Source organism: Ranitomeya variabilis, chromosome 2 (assembly GCF_051348905.1).
Source record: "Ranitomeya variabilis isolate aRanVar5 chromosome 2, aRanVar5.hap1, whole genome shotgun sequence".
In the NCBI taxonomy this organism is placed as follows: domain Eukaryota; kingdom Metazoa; phylum Chordata; class Amphibia; order Anura; family Dendrobatidae; genus Ranitomeya; species Ranitomeya variabilis.
In genome coordinates this window covers 80,767,214-80,780,320 of record NC_135233.1, presented here as the reverse complement: position 1 = coordinate 80,780,320, position 13,107 = coordinate 80,767,214, and the positions used below count along the sequence as shown (strand labels likewise).

At 40.7% G+C, this 13,107-nt stretch overlaps 1 long non-coding RNA gene across 3 annotated transcripts in view; it reads left to right on the top strand.

Moving 5' to 3' along the window:
• Positions 1-13,107, top strand: part of LOC143809118 (uncharacterized) — a 98,468-nt gene that overhangs the window by 38,246 nt on the left and 47,115 nt on the right. The window contains exon 3 of one of the 3 annotated variants that reach the window (XR_013222079.1): positions 12,168-12,436. The exons of the other annotated variants lie outside the window; for them this stretch is intronic. This is a non-coding gene — a long non-coding RNA (uncharacterized LOC143809118). Of the gene's footprint in view, positions 1-12,167; positions 12,437-13,107 lie in introns of those variants that run through there. 3 annotated transcript variants of the gene reach the window in all.

Sequence of the window (13,107 nt, the reverse complement as noted above, 5' to 3'; positions counted from 1 at the left end):
GCGAGTCTCTTCTCTTCACTGATGCTGTCCGTATGTGTGATTTCTCATCCTTGCTACTGAAGAATTTGCTGTAGAATCTTTTCCTCTCTATACTAGAAGCAGCCCATGTGGTCTCTCCACTTTAAAAGTTCTAGCTTAACTCCACAATAATTTTCTCTGCTGGTTCCAATCGCTCTGCTGGTAATTTTAACACAGAGAAAGAAGTGAGTAGTAGAAATAATGGATGAAGCACTGAACTAACTGCAGCCGGGAGGAGTATGCTGCGGCAGCAGAACAACCTACTACAGATCAAGCAATCTTTAATATAATATACTACTGTATATTTTCAGAGGTGTATCTAGGTTTTCAGGCACCCATGGCAAGAATTCAGTTAGGCGCCCCACATATGCAATTTGCACACTTAGTCATGTGCCTTCGAGCTGCTGCCCTAATTCAATGTTCAGTAAAAAACTGAGAGAAGCAAAAGAGAAGCTCGTTGTCACGTAACAGCGTATGAAAATCACAAGCGAGTGAAGAGGTCATGTGATGACTACTGGAACCTGTAGAGCTGAATCCTGACAGTGAGGGTTTTACAAGCTGTTAGAATTGGCTGCCAGGCTTCATTTTATAATTAAAGGGTGCGTCCAGGTTTGAGATGAAAATCTGCAGTCACTATAGGTGGCAGCAGACTTTTGAATTCTCACAGCGTGAGCATTGCAAACTTTTAGGATTTTCCCTTGCACAAGTACTGTATGTGAATGGAATACTTGTGGCCACATTCCAACTAGACATGCCCAGCCTCACTCAATTCATTTTCACTAGTCAGCACATGACCACATGTCTGCTAATAATTGGCACCAGAGAATCCTGACAGCATGCAGTGTGCACTGTGAGAATTCAGAAGTCTGCAGTTACATAGAATGACTGCAGACTCATCACAAACTTGGACAACCCCTTTAATATTTCTAACGTAAATAAAAATATGAGAATTAGTCAGCATCACAAAAAGACATTTGCATTCAGGTACCTTACAGCTTACGTTGTCTCTGGAGTCGTTAACTTTCTTTTCTTCTTCATCTTGTCCAGACTCCTTGGGTTTTCTCCTCCACAGCTGTCTCTGCAGATTTCAATCTTCTCCGGTCTTGTGAAGCACATCCCCACATGATGCCCTTAAAGATAGCAGTGTCATTATAATGTTCCCAAATAAAAATATTTGCCCTATGCTGAGCCCCTGTATAAATGATTGTCCCTCACTATATTCCTTGCACAAATTATGACCCCACGATGTCCCTGTTATGGTACATGCTCTCCACACTGCTCCCTCCTTTCCATACTGGGTCACCTCTTCACACTGTTCTCTCACACTGAGTCCCACATATAGGGCCCGGTCTCTAAACTGTGCACCATCAACACAACCCCCTTGGTATACTGTCACCTCCTGGCTGTGCCCTTACAGTTCCCCCATCCTACACCCCCTCACACTATTCAGTCTCTATTCTGTGCCCACTCACACTTTTTTCCCACCATATTGTCTCCTCGCACATTTCCTCCCTCTCTCCTCATACATTTACCCCCTCACTTTCCATAGTGCCTACTCACACATTCCTCCGACTCCCCATACTGTGTTTGCACCCATCCTATCACCCCCCATACTGTGTCCACACCCATACCACCACTCACTATACTGTATCTGCACCCTTCCCCCATACTTGCCCCATCTCATACGTTCCTCCTCATATTGTGTCTTCAAATTTCTCCCGCTTTCCATATTGTGTCTGCACGTGTCACTTCCTTGCTCCATAAATTTGGGTCCTCAAATAATACCCCGTTACACGAAAACTCAGCCAGCCCCATTTCAGTAACTTCCCCTCTCTCAGTAAATATCCCCCACCCAGTAAATACCCCACACACAGTGAATACCCTTCTCACACACAGTGAATATCACACACACAGTAAATACCCCACACACAGTAAATACCCCATCACACATACAGTAAATACCCCTTTCACACACAGTAAATACTCACACACAGTAAATGCCCCCTCACACACACTAAATACCCCCTTGACATACAGTAAATACCCATCTCACATAGTAAATACCCCCACACAGTAAATACCCCCTCTGCACATAGTAATTACCCCTTCCACACACACATTAATTACACACACACAGGAAATACCCCCCATACACACTAAATACACCTCCCCAGAAAAAAACTACCCAGTAAATACCCCTCTTATCTTCAGTGTCTTCAGATCCACTAATGTGGAGCACTTACCACCCATCTGCGCCTCTGCAGTGTCGGGGAGTAACGTCAGCAGCATGATCACACGACATGATCACACTGCTGACATCGCTCTGACACGGCGGTTCAATTGTACCTCAGTCTGTTAGACACGCGAGTACTAATGAACACTGGCAGCTGGCGCTCTGCAGTTTCTCTGTGCCAGCTGTCAGCTTGACAACTGGCTCAGAGAACTGCTGACTCCCAGTCCAGGAGACAGCAGAATGTAGCTGTTGGGGGAGACACTTTGGACCACCACATTAGGGGGCCCGACTGTGCCCCTCTGCCGGCTGTGCCTTGGCACATGCCCTGGCAGTACTTGCTAGATACGCCTCTGTACACGCTACACTTTTTTAGGGTAGGTTACTATAAATATTACACCAATGTTATTTAAGAACAACATTTGGGGACAATGTAAGTACAGTATTGGGCACAAATGAGGTAACAACAGGCACAGAATTGGAGGTCCAACAGAATGGAGAATTGAAAAAATGAGGAGACGAGATGAACTTCTTCTGAAATTTACTAGCGTCTCCCAATTTTGCTAAGAAATTCTATTTTTAGTGAATTGATTTGCAGAGAATAAAAGGAATCTAAAGCTTCCATTTGTTCTGAAATGTATGTGATTGGATTGCAGCAGCACTAACCACACTGGTCAAGCAATTGTAAGTTTGTGACAGAGACTGTCATGTTCCTGCCCCTGAATACAACAAACGCGCAAAGTGAATAGCGTCATGCGTTTTTGTACATGTATTGTGATATGTGAACTGTGGCATGTGTTTTTTAGGACTGTAATGTAAACGATGCATAGCAATTAGGTAATGCTGCTGATGTGCAAGTACTGTAAAGGCAATGCCTAGTGTGAGTAATGCACAGTGCAAAGTATAGGTAGAACCTAATAGAGTAAGACTGAGGACATAAGGTGGTGACTGGTGAGTTCAGTTATATGAAGACAATGGAGTAAGGTATAGTATTGTTAATATAGGAAAGTAAGGCAAGCTGTGTGCTAGAATCTAGGTGAAAGGTTAGATCTACACAGCAACAGACTGCAGGAAAAGATACAGTGGCATGTAAAAGTTTGGGCACCCCTGGTCAAAATCACTGTTATTGTGAACAGTTAAGCAATCATCTGCCATTTCCCAATCAGGATAGTGAACAAGCCTTAACCCTAATAGGCTAATTAAGATCTGAAACCTTGGTTAAAGTTTTCTGAGCACACAAATCTCCACTTTTGCATGGGCCCATTTTCCTTTTTGTAATTTTTAAATTGTAAAATATGACAATATATTTTTTGCCTAAAATACAAAGGAAATGTGACATCTTTAACTTTAGGTCTTTTGGAGATCATTTTTCCTTCAACTTGCTTAACTGTCCACAATAACAGTAATTTTGACCAGGGGTGTCCAAACAATTTCATGCCACTGTATAGTTAAGTGATTGGTCTAGCCCACATTGGGGGGGGGGGGGGAGTTAGTGGTGACACAAAGGAGAATCACTTCTAGCATAGTTAGAGTGAGTTAGTGTGTTCCTTGGAGACAAGGTCAAATTTAAGGTGCAGTAGTCTGGAAGCACGGTGTGTACAAAACATTCTGGTGGTATGAGGTCATAAAAATCTCCCTGACGACATTCCTGCAATGTCCAGAACCTATGGCTCGATACATGTGCTATGGAGAGCACCTTGACTCTTTCCGTACAGAGGAAGATGGAGGTGGAATCATGTGAGGGAAAAGTAGTAAATCTCTGGAATGCTGCGGTGCCGGACCAACAATTCTTGGGCCTAACATCTGTGTTTAATTAAGCAAGTCACAGAAGGTGCTGTGCCTGATACTGCGTCTTAAAGATTGATGTACTTGAACTGTCTGTTAAAATTTAACTTGTTAAAACGAACCCTGTGTATTTGATTTGTGTGCTGCTGTTCCTGGAGCCATGGCCGTGAATACAGCGGAGGGCTTTGAGCTCCAAGTGAGTTCAATGCAATGTACACAGCACAAACACATATGGACTAGGACACGATTTTCTTGCAATGTGCCAGGGTGTAATGGAGCAGCAGCTCACCCAAGGCTACCATCCTGGGCACCTTACACAAATAAGCCCAATGCATTTTCTGCTTCTTTTTCTATAATCACTACTATTGTCCCCCTTGATTGGCTGTGGTAAACCATCTAATTTGATAGCTGCAAGGCATTATGAGGAATCCCGCCTGGCTACACCCAAGGTTATGTCAGCCCTCTCCAGCTAATGTAATCTTTTGCAATGTGTAAAATGTCGGCAGGCTCTTTAGAATATTCAGGCCCCTGGAAGAAGCCAGCGATGAAACGCTCATTGGGGTGGGGTGTCGCCATGCTTACCTCCAGGTAGCTAGTACCCCATTCTTTGGCCGCATTCTTCCCTCCTTCACTGTTAAGTTTCTTTTTGCTCATTCAGCATTTGGGGACTGCTTGCGCCATTTGGGTCTTACAGTGTACGATGCAATACTCTTGTTCATTGGCAGTTAAACCTGGTTACACTCAGATATTTATACTAATTAATTATTTATATTGATTTTATGGTGTCTCTTGTGGTGAGGCATTTCTGCTTTTTTAATCTCCTTTTTATGTCATTTTTTAATTTACTATTAATAAAAATTGGATATTTTATATATTCTGGATCTCTTCATGTTAATTTGAATTAATTTGAAGTGCCAGCTCCACATGTATTTTGGACATTTTTGTGTTAATTTATTCACACAAAGCAAATTGCATACTGTTGAATTTTTTTAGGATCAGCAAATTCCTAAAAAAAATCATCAATAATTAGACATACATAAAAACGATTTGCACATCTCTCATGCGAAGCCAAAAAATCTTTAGACATAAGTTGTGGCAGAAAAAAGTTTCTATGATGGTTTGGACCAAATGGAAAAAAACTAGAAAAGTGAACAACTCCAATCAGATCAGCTGTCTCCAGGATAATCAATACAGAGGAGGACAATTGCAGGAGGATTTATGTAAACTAGAAGCTTGGGCTGATAAATGGCAAATGAGCTTTAATGGGGATATATGTAAGGTCATGCACTTGGGCAGAAGAAATCAGATGTATAATTATGTGCTTAATTGTAAAGTTAAGACTTTGATGACTAGTTAATAAAAGAAAAATGTGGAGTAATGTATGCAAATTGACCATCGAAGATCAATTTTATAAAATATTAATAATCTATGTATTACCAATGGCAATGTACCATATACAATACAGTACAAAAATGATCGAATACACAAGTCACTAGCATAATTTTTCATTTTTTAGATATTTAAGTGAGAAATTAAAATAAAATTCAAAATACATACATATTGGCATGTGCTATAAAATTATTGGCATACTCCAAGCTTACCCACTCATTTTAGAACATGTGAAACTGAATTATAGATTAAACATTATGTGCTAAGAATTTAGCTGTTTTTTACTAGAAAACAAAGGACACATGGGAACTCTAATATTAACAAATCTGAACAATTAAAATTCTTATATTAAGTGAAGATCATTATACTTTAAGGACTGCAAATTGGAACATGCTTATTAGACTGGGACCTTCTGTGCAGAAAAACATCCCATTGGGGTTTACACTTTACAAGTACAAATAACTAGACACAACATTTAAAATAGTTATGTTCAAAAGTTTGCACAAATTTAGTTTTTTTTTATACTGGCATGCCTAAAAAAAATCATAAAATATCACAATTATAACTATAGATCAGATGAAGCAGATATTGTCCAACCAGCATGCAATCTTACAATGCATGTTCTCCTTTGGCTAATTGAGCAGAGTCTCCATGGGGTTAAACTAATAGCTGTGCTATTTGCTCTGAGCCAATCAGATTTTTTGCCCAAACACAAAAGAAGAAAGTGTATGCAATAAATCTGTGTGGATAAGGCAAATTATTGCTGAACTAAGGGTACTGTCACACAGTGCCATTTTCATCGCTACGACGGTACGATTCGTGACGTTCTAGCGATATCGTTACGATATCGCTGTGTCTGACACGCAGCAGCGATCAGGGACCCTGCTGAGAATCGTACGTCGTAGCAGATCGTTTGGAACTTTCTTTCGTCGCTTGATCTCCCGCTGACATCGCTGGATCATTGTGTGTGACAGCGATCCAGCGATGTGTTAGCTTGTAACCAGGGTAGACATCGGGTAACTAAGCGCAGGGCCGCGCTTAGTAACCCGATGTTTACCCTGGTTACCAGCGTAAACGTAAAAAAACCAAACAGTACATACTCACATTCCGGTGTCTGTCCTCCGGCGTCTCAGCTTCTCTGCACTGTGAGCGCCTGCCGGCCAGAAAGCGAGCACAGCGGTGACGCGGTGACGTCACCGCTCTGCTTTCCGGCTATGGTGCTTACACAGTGGAGAGAAGCAGAACGCCGGGGGACAGACGCCGGAATGTAAGTATGTACTGTTTGTTTTTTTTACGTTTACGCTGGTAACCAGGGTAAACATCGGGTTACTAAGCGCGGCCCTGTGCTTAGTAACCAGATGTTTACCCTGGTTACCCGGGGACTTCGGCATCGCTCCAGCGCCGTGATTGCGTGTGACCGCAGTCTACGACGCTGGAGCGATAATCATACGACGCTGCGACGTCACGGATCGTGCCGTCGTAGCGATCAAAATTGCACTGTGTGACAGTACCCTAAGAAGGTTTGTGAAAATTTACATAGAGTCTGCACACATGGAAAAAGGAAAGAAAACGGTCTAGAAAGGGTTAAAAATGCAATTTTAAGTATAAAATACACTGGGGAAAATAAGTATTTGATACACTGACGATTTTGCAAGCTTTCCCACCTAGAAAGAATGGAGAGGTCTGTCATTTTTATCATAGGTACACTTCGAATGGAGAGACAGAATCTAAATATTAAAAACCGAGAATCACATTGTTTGATTTTTAAATAATTTAGGCTGGTTTCACATTTACGTTGGGCAGAGCTGCAGAGGGCTACGTACTCCCTCCGTTAAGCCCCACCCACTGCCGCACAGCTTCCCTTTAGCTCCGCCTACATCTGCATGTGTCTTGACTGCAACAAAATGCAACATGTTGCGTTCGACGAAGTTTGGCGCAGCATCAAAATGACGCATGCCGACGCATCCGCATACATCCGCATGGCCTGCGTACCCAATGTTAAAGATAGGTACGCAGGATGCATGGAGACATAGGCGGAGCTGTATGGAAGAGATGTGGCAGTGGGCGGGGCTTAACGGAGGAAGTACGCAGCTCTCCTCAGCTCTGCCCAATGCAAATGTGAAACCACCCTAAATTGCATTTTATTGCATGAAATAAGAATTTGATCACCTATCAACCAGCAAAAATTCTGGCTCTCACAGACCTGTTAGTTTTTCTTTAAGAGGTCATCCTACTCTGCTCTCATTACCTGTATTAATTGCACCTGTTCAAACTTGTTACCTGTATAATAGACACCTGTCCACTCACTGAATCATTCACATACCAACCATTCCAACATGGCCAAGACCAAAGGGCTGTCTTAGTACACCAGGGACCAATTTGTAGACCTGTACAAGGCTGGGATGGGCTACAGGACAATAGGCAAGCAGCTTGATGAGAAGGTAACAACTGGTGGCACATTAGAAAATGGAAGAAACACAAGATGACTGTCAATCTTCCTTGGTCTGGGGCTCCATTCAAGATTTCACCTCGTGGAGTAAGGATGATTCTGTGAAAGATCAAGAATCAGCCCAGAACTATATGGGAGAACCTGATAAAGGACCTGAAGAAAGCAGGAACCACAGTCTCACTAGTTACCATTAGTAACATTATTCCTCATGGATTAAAATCCTGCAGGGCATGCAAGGTCCCCCTGCTCATACCAGAACATGTCCAGGTCCCTTTGAAGCTCATCAATAACCATCTGGATGATCCAGAGGAAGCATGGGAGAAGGTCCTCCAACGAAAAAAAACCTTTTTTGTATCAACTCCACTCGCCGTGTTTGGAGTAAGAAGAAGGATAAGTACAACCCAAAGAACACCGTCTCAACTGTGACGCATGGTAGGGTAAACATCATACTTTGGGGGTGCTTTTCTTCAAAGGGGACAGGATGACTGTAACATATTGAAGGGAGGATGGATGGGGTAATGTATAGCGAGATTTTGGCCAACAACCTGATTCTCTCCATAAGAGCAATGAAGATGGGATAGGTCTGGGTCTTCCAGCATGACAATGACTCGAAACACACAGCCAGGGCAACTATGCAGTAAAAGAAGCTCTGTAAGAAGCATTAGGGTATGTCCACATGCTGTGGATTACTCTGCTGATTTTTCCGGACTGATTTTGGTAAATCCGCAGGTAAACCGAACTGCAGATTACCTGCGGAATCACCGCGGATTTACCGCAGTTGTTTTGCAGATTTTGTGCAGATTCCACCTGTGGATACCTATTATGGAGCAGGTGTAAACCGCTGCGGAATCCGCACAAAGAATTCACAAAACAACGCTACGTTTCCGTGCGTTTTCTTTCCGAATTATGTGCACTGAGGATTTTGTTTTCCATAGGTTTACATGGTACTGTAAACGCATGGAAAACTGCTGCGAATCTGCAGCGGCCAATCCGCTGTGGATCCGCAGCAAAATCCGCAGCGTGTGCACATACCCTTACAAGGTCCTGGAGTGACCTACCAAGGCTCCAGACCTGAACACAATATAAAATCTTTGTAGGGAGCTGAAACTCAATGTTGCATAGCAACAGCCCCGAAACCTGAAAATTCTGGAGAAGATCTGTATGAAGGTGGACCAAAATCCCTGCTGCAGTGTGTGCAATCTTGATCAAGAACTTCAGGAAATGTCTAAACGCTGCAATTGCAAACAAAGATTTCTGTACCAAATATTGAGTTATGCTTTTCTATAGTATCAAATACTTATTTCATGCAATAAAATGCAAATTAATTATGTAAAAATCATACACTGTGATTTTTTTATTTTTTTTTAAGATTCCGTCTCACACAGTTGAAGTGTACCTGCGATAAATATTACAGACCTCTCCATTCTTTGTAGGTGGGAAAACTTGCAGTGTAACAAATAATTATTTTCCCCACTATACATGACAAAAGTTGTGTATTCACAAACAAATAAAATATAATTGCAGCTAAGCTTTGATATAATTAGTTATCAACAAAAATATTCTGTATTTTTACATAGAATTATTTCATAAAAATTAGAAATAGCAAAATTAACATTTTAATGTAAAGAACTGCTAGAGCAAAATAGCAATGAGAAATACAGTAAGATAACTAAGTTACTATTAATTCTTTTACTCAGGGGCAAATATACCATTGGTGCCACATGTGCAGTCACACAGGACTCAAGAGGGAAGGGGGCCCATTTCCACATCCAAAGCAGGTGAAATTGTGCATTAGCATTATGATTAGCTCCAGGCGGCTACAGGAGAGTGTTAGCATTGGGTGTTATAAAGACCCCCATAAACATTAGACTAATGTCATCTGAACTCGCCAATATTGACAGGTTCGACCTACTTTCTTATGTATGTGAAGCACCAGCTAGCTGATCTTTGTGAATATGAATGTATTGTTCTCCAAGAGATAAGTCACCGACTGACGTGTCAGCTGGCTGCTTTTTTATAACGAACACCTGAGTTCAGTACTGAACAACTGCTTCTATGTATTGGAGAGTTGACTAAGAGGGCTGTGTTCTGAATGATTGGTCGAAGCATTGTTTAGTGCTTCAACAGATCGTTCGGGCACCAGTCATCTCAATCATAGCCGGCTTAAGGCTTCATTTGCTCACCAGTCCTATTAGCCTTAAAGTCAAACTCCTTATGATTTTGATATACAGTATAATATGAGATGATGACTTTCCTAAAAACAAAGGTAAAGATAAAAAAAGGATAGGTACATTAATTTACATATAATAGGTTTTTCACAGTCAGGTTGTCATGATATTGCTGTCAGATTTGCAGGGACACAGGGCTTTTACCCTGTCCTTCAAGCTAGGGGGATCATAGGATATTCATGTGTCCCAGAATACCTCTGATGGTGGGGATGCCGGGGTCTCATACCTTGCTATGCTTCTATATTAACGCTTATCTGTTTCCTCCCGCCATACAAATATACTCATGTACCGATGTAATAGATGATGAAAACAGTTCCTCCTCAGTTACTCCAGAAGAATGATTACTATCGAAGGTGCAAAATTGAGGATGAAATCCATATGCCCCCAAAAAACGGAGACTTGCCAGTTCATTCATGACAACGCTTATTTACAGCGAACTCAGCAAGAAGTAAATACGAGACCCACTCCTCCTGATTTTCGGACACAAAGGACATAAGATATGTCTCAAGATTCTGGTACAATCACTCAGCTTGCCCCTTAGACTATGGATGAAAGGTGGATGAAAATGAAATATGAATCCCTAACCGAGCATAAAATGCTTTCCAAAATTTAGAAATAAATTGAACCCCCAGGTCAGAAACAATATCAGATGGAATCCCATGCAATTTCACAATCTCCTTAATAAAAATGTGCGCCAAGGTCCCCCTGAGCCTCTACAACCTCCTTCTTCAGATCAGAACATATAGTAGCAATAACTATTCCTTTCTGTAATATGGGAACTGGCTTGCAATAACTGTCTCCCCTCGGAAAACAATGAGACAATGCATCTGCCTTAATGTTCTTATCCCTCGGCCTATAAGTCACAAAAAAATTGAGTCTGGAAAACAACAATGACCATCTTGCCTGTCTAGGTGTGGTGTCAGACGTTTAGCTGATTCCAGATAAAATAGATTTATATGATTGATAAGTACAAAGAATTGAGGGCACAATAAAATAAATGATGGGTTGCAATATAATATAATACAGTATATATATATATATATATATATATATATATATATATATATATATACAATATACAATATAATACATTTTATTTGCGAACAAGCAAACATCATAATTAAAAAAAACAACAAAGGCTGAAAATGACCACCAAAAAAAATCAGTGTATGGACTGCAGTCCTGCTCCAATGTGCTCGCTAGAAAAAATACACAACAATGAAACTTTGATTCGTTCATCCACCTTTTCACCTGAGTTAGCCACGCTTTTGGTGGCGATACACATGGGGTCTCTCCCCCATGTACCACATTGCACATATTTCTAAAAATATTCTAGTTTATTTCATTTTGAGGTTGTCGGCTTTTTGATTCCTTATCCTTTGCTATATCATGCTTAGTTTTGCATTTGTACTTATGACTTATATTTTTATAATCTATTTCTGACTCTGGCCTTATATTGATTTGGTTCAGCAACTTTGATTTTGCTGATTTGCACATCCATTTACTCTTCATGTATTTCACTGCCACAATTTTCATCTAATTAAGTTACACAGTAAGCTTACGTGTTTATGTGTTTTGATTGCGTAAGACATTGTATAATTCTAATTTTGCTACCTAACCTTATTGTCTATTTTGCACATCGCCTCTTGTGGGCTCTTGCATATGGATGGCATTCATTGGAAAGTTATTGTTATCATCTTTTTGAGTAATACATTAACGATGTGATTTCATTATGAAGGTTCCAGGGTCACAGATTTTTTCATAATTTTTGCTCATTTGCGCATTGCCTTTTTCATTTCAAATAGCAGTTATAAGAAGGCTACTTTTCAAGGGTATTGTATTTTTTATTCTCATGACAACTCATTCATTGTTGTGTATTTTTCCTAACGAGCACATTGGAGGAGGATTGCTAGTCCTTACACTGATTTTTTGGTGATCATTTTCAGCCTTTGTTGGTTTTTTAATTATTTTTATAATTACGTTGTTTGCTTGTTCATAAATAAAATGTACTATATTTTACAACTGGTGATTCTGATTATTACATAAACACTTTTTTTTTCTGCTGCAGATTTATATGATTGGTCATGACCATGACTGGATGAATTACCCCCTTCAAAAATTGACGCCATTCCTCAAAGGCCAACTTTATTGCCAGGAATTCCCTATTACCAATGTCATAGTTTTTCTCAGTGGATGACAATTTCTTGGAGAAGTATGCACACAGGCTCCATTTTCTTGGAGATGAACCCTGGTACAATTCACCCCCAACCTCCACATCCAGTGCATCAACCTCAATAATGAATGGCTGAGTGACATCAGGCTGTATAAGCATCGGAACAGTAGGTAAACATCTCTTCACAGTAGCAAATGCCTCACAGGCCGCACTGTACCATTTAGAAAAGTATGTCCCTTTCCTGGTTATGTCCGTCAGTGGTTTGACCACTACAAAAAAGTCCTTGATTAACTTATGGTAGTAATTAGCAAAACAGTTGTAAAGTTTTAAATTTTAAGGATGATCCCAATGCAGTACTGCCCGGACTTTTGCAGGATCCATGCTAAAACTGGTGGCTGATATTAAATACCCCAGAAAAAGGATCTCCTGAACCGAAAACATACATTTTTCTGATTTGACAAATAATTTATTTTCCCTGAGTATTTGAAAAACCTGGCTGACATGTACCTGATGTGACTTTAGGTCCGACAAATAAATCAATAGGTCCAAATAGACTACCACAAATCTCCTTGCCAGAGGAAGGAAAATGTTGTTAAAAAAGTGCTGAAAAATGGAGGGAGCATTCGTCAACCCAAATGGCATAGCAAGATTTTCATAGTGTTCCTCTGGTGTATTAAAAGCGGTCTTCCACTCATCCCCTACCTTAAGGCTATGTGCACACGTTCAGGATTTCTTGCAGAAATTTCCCGTGCAAAACCAGACATTTTCTGCAAGAAATCCGCATGCGTTTTTACCACGATTTTACCGCGTTTTTGGAGCGGGTTTTTTTGCAGAT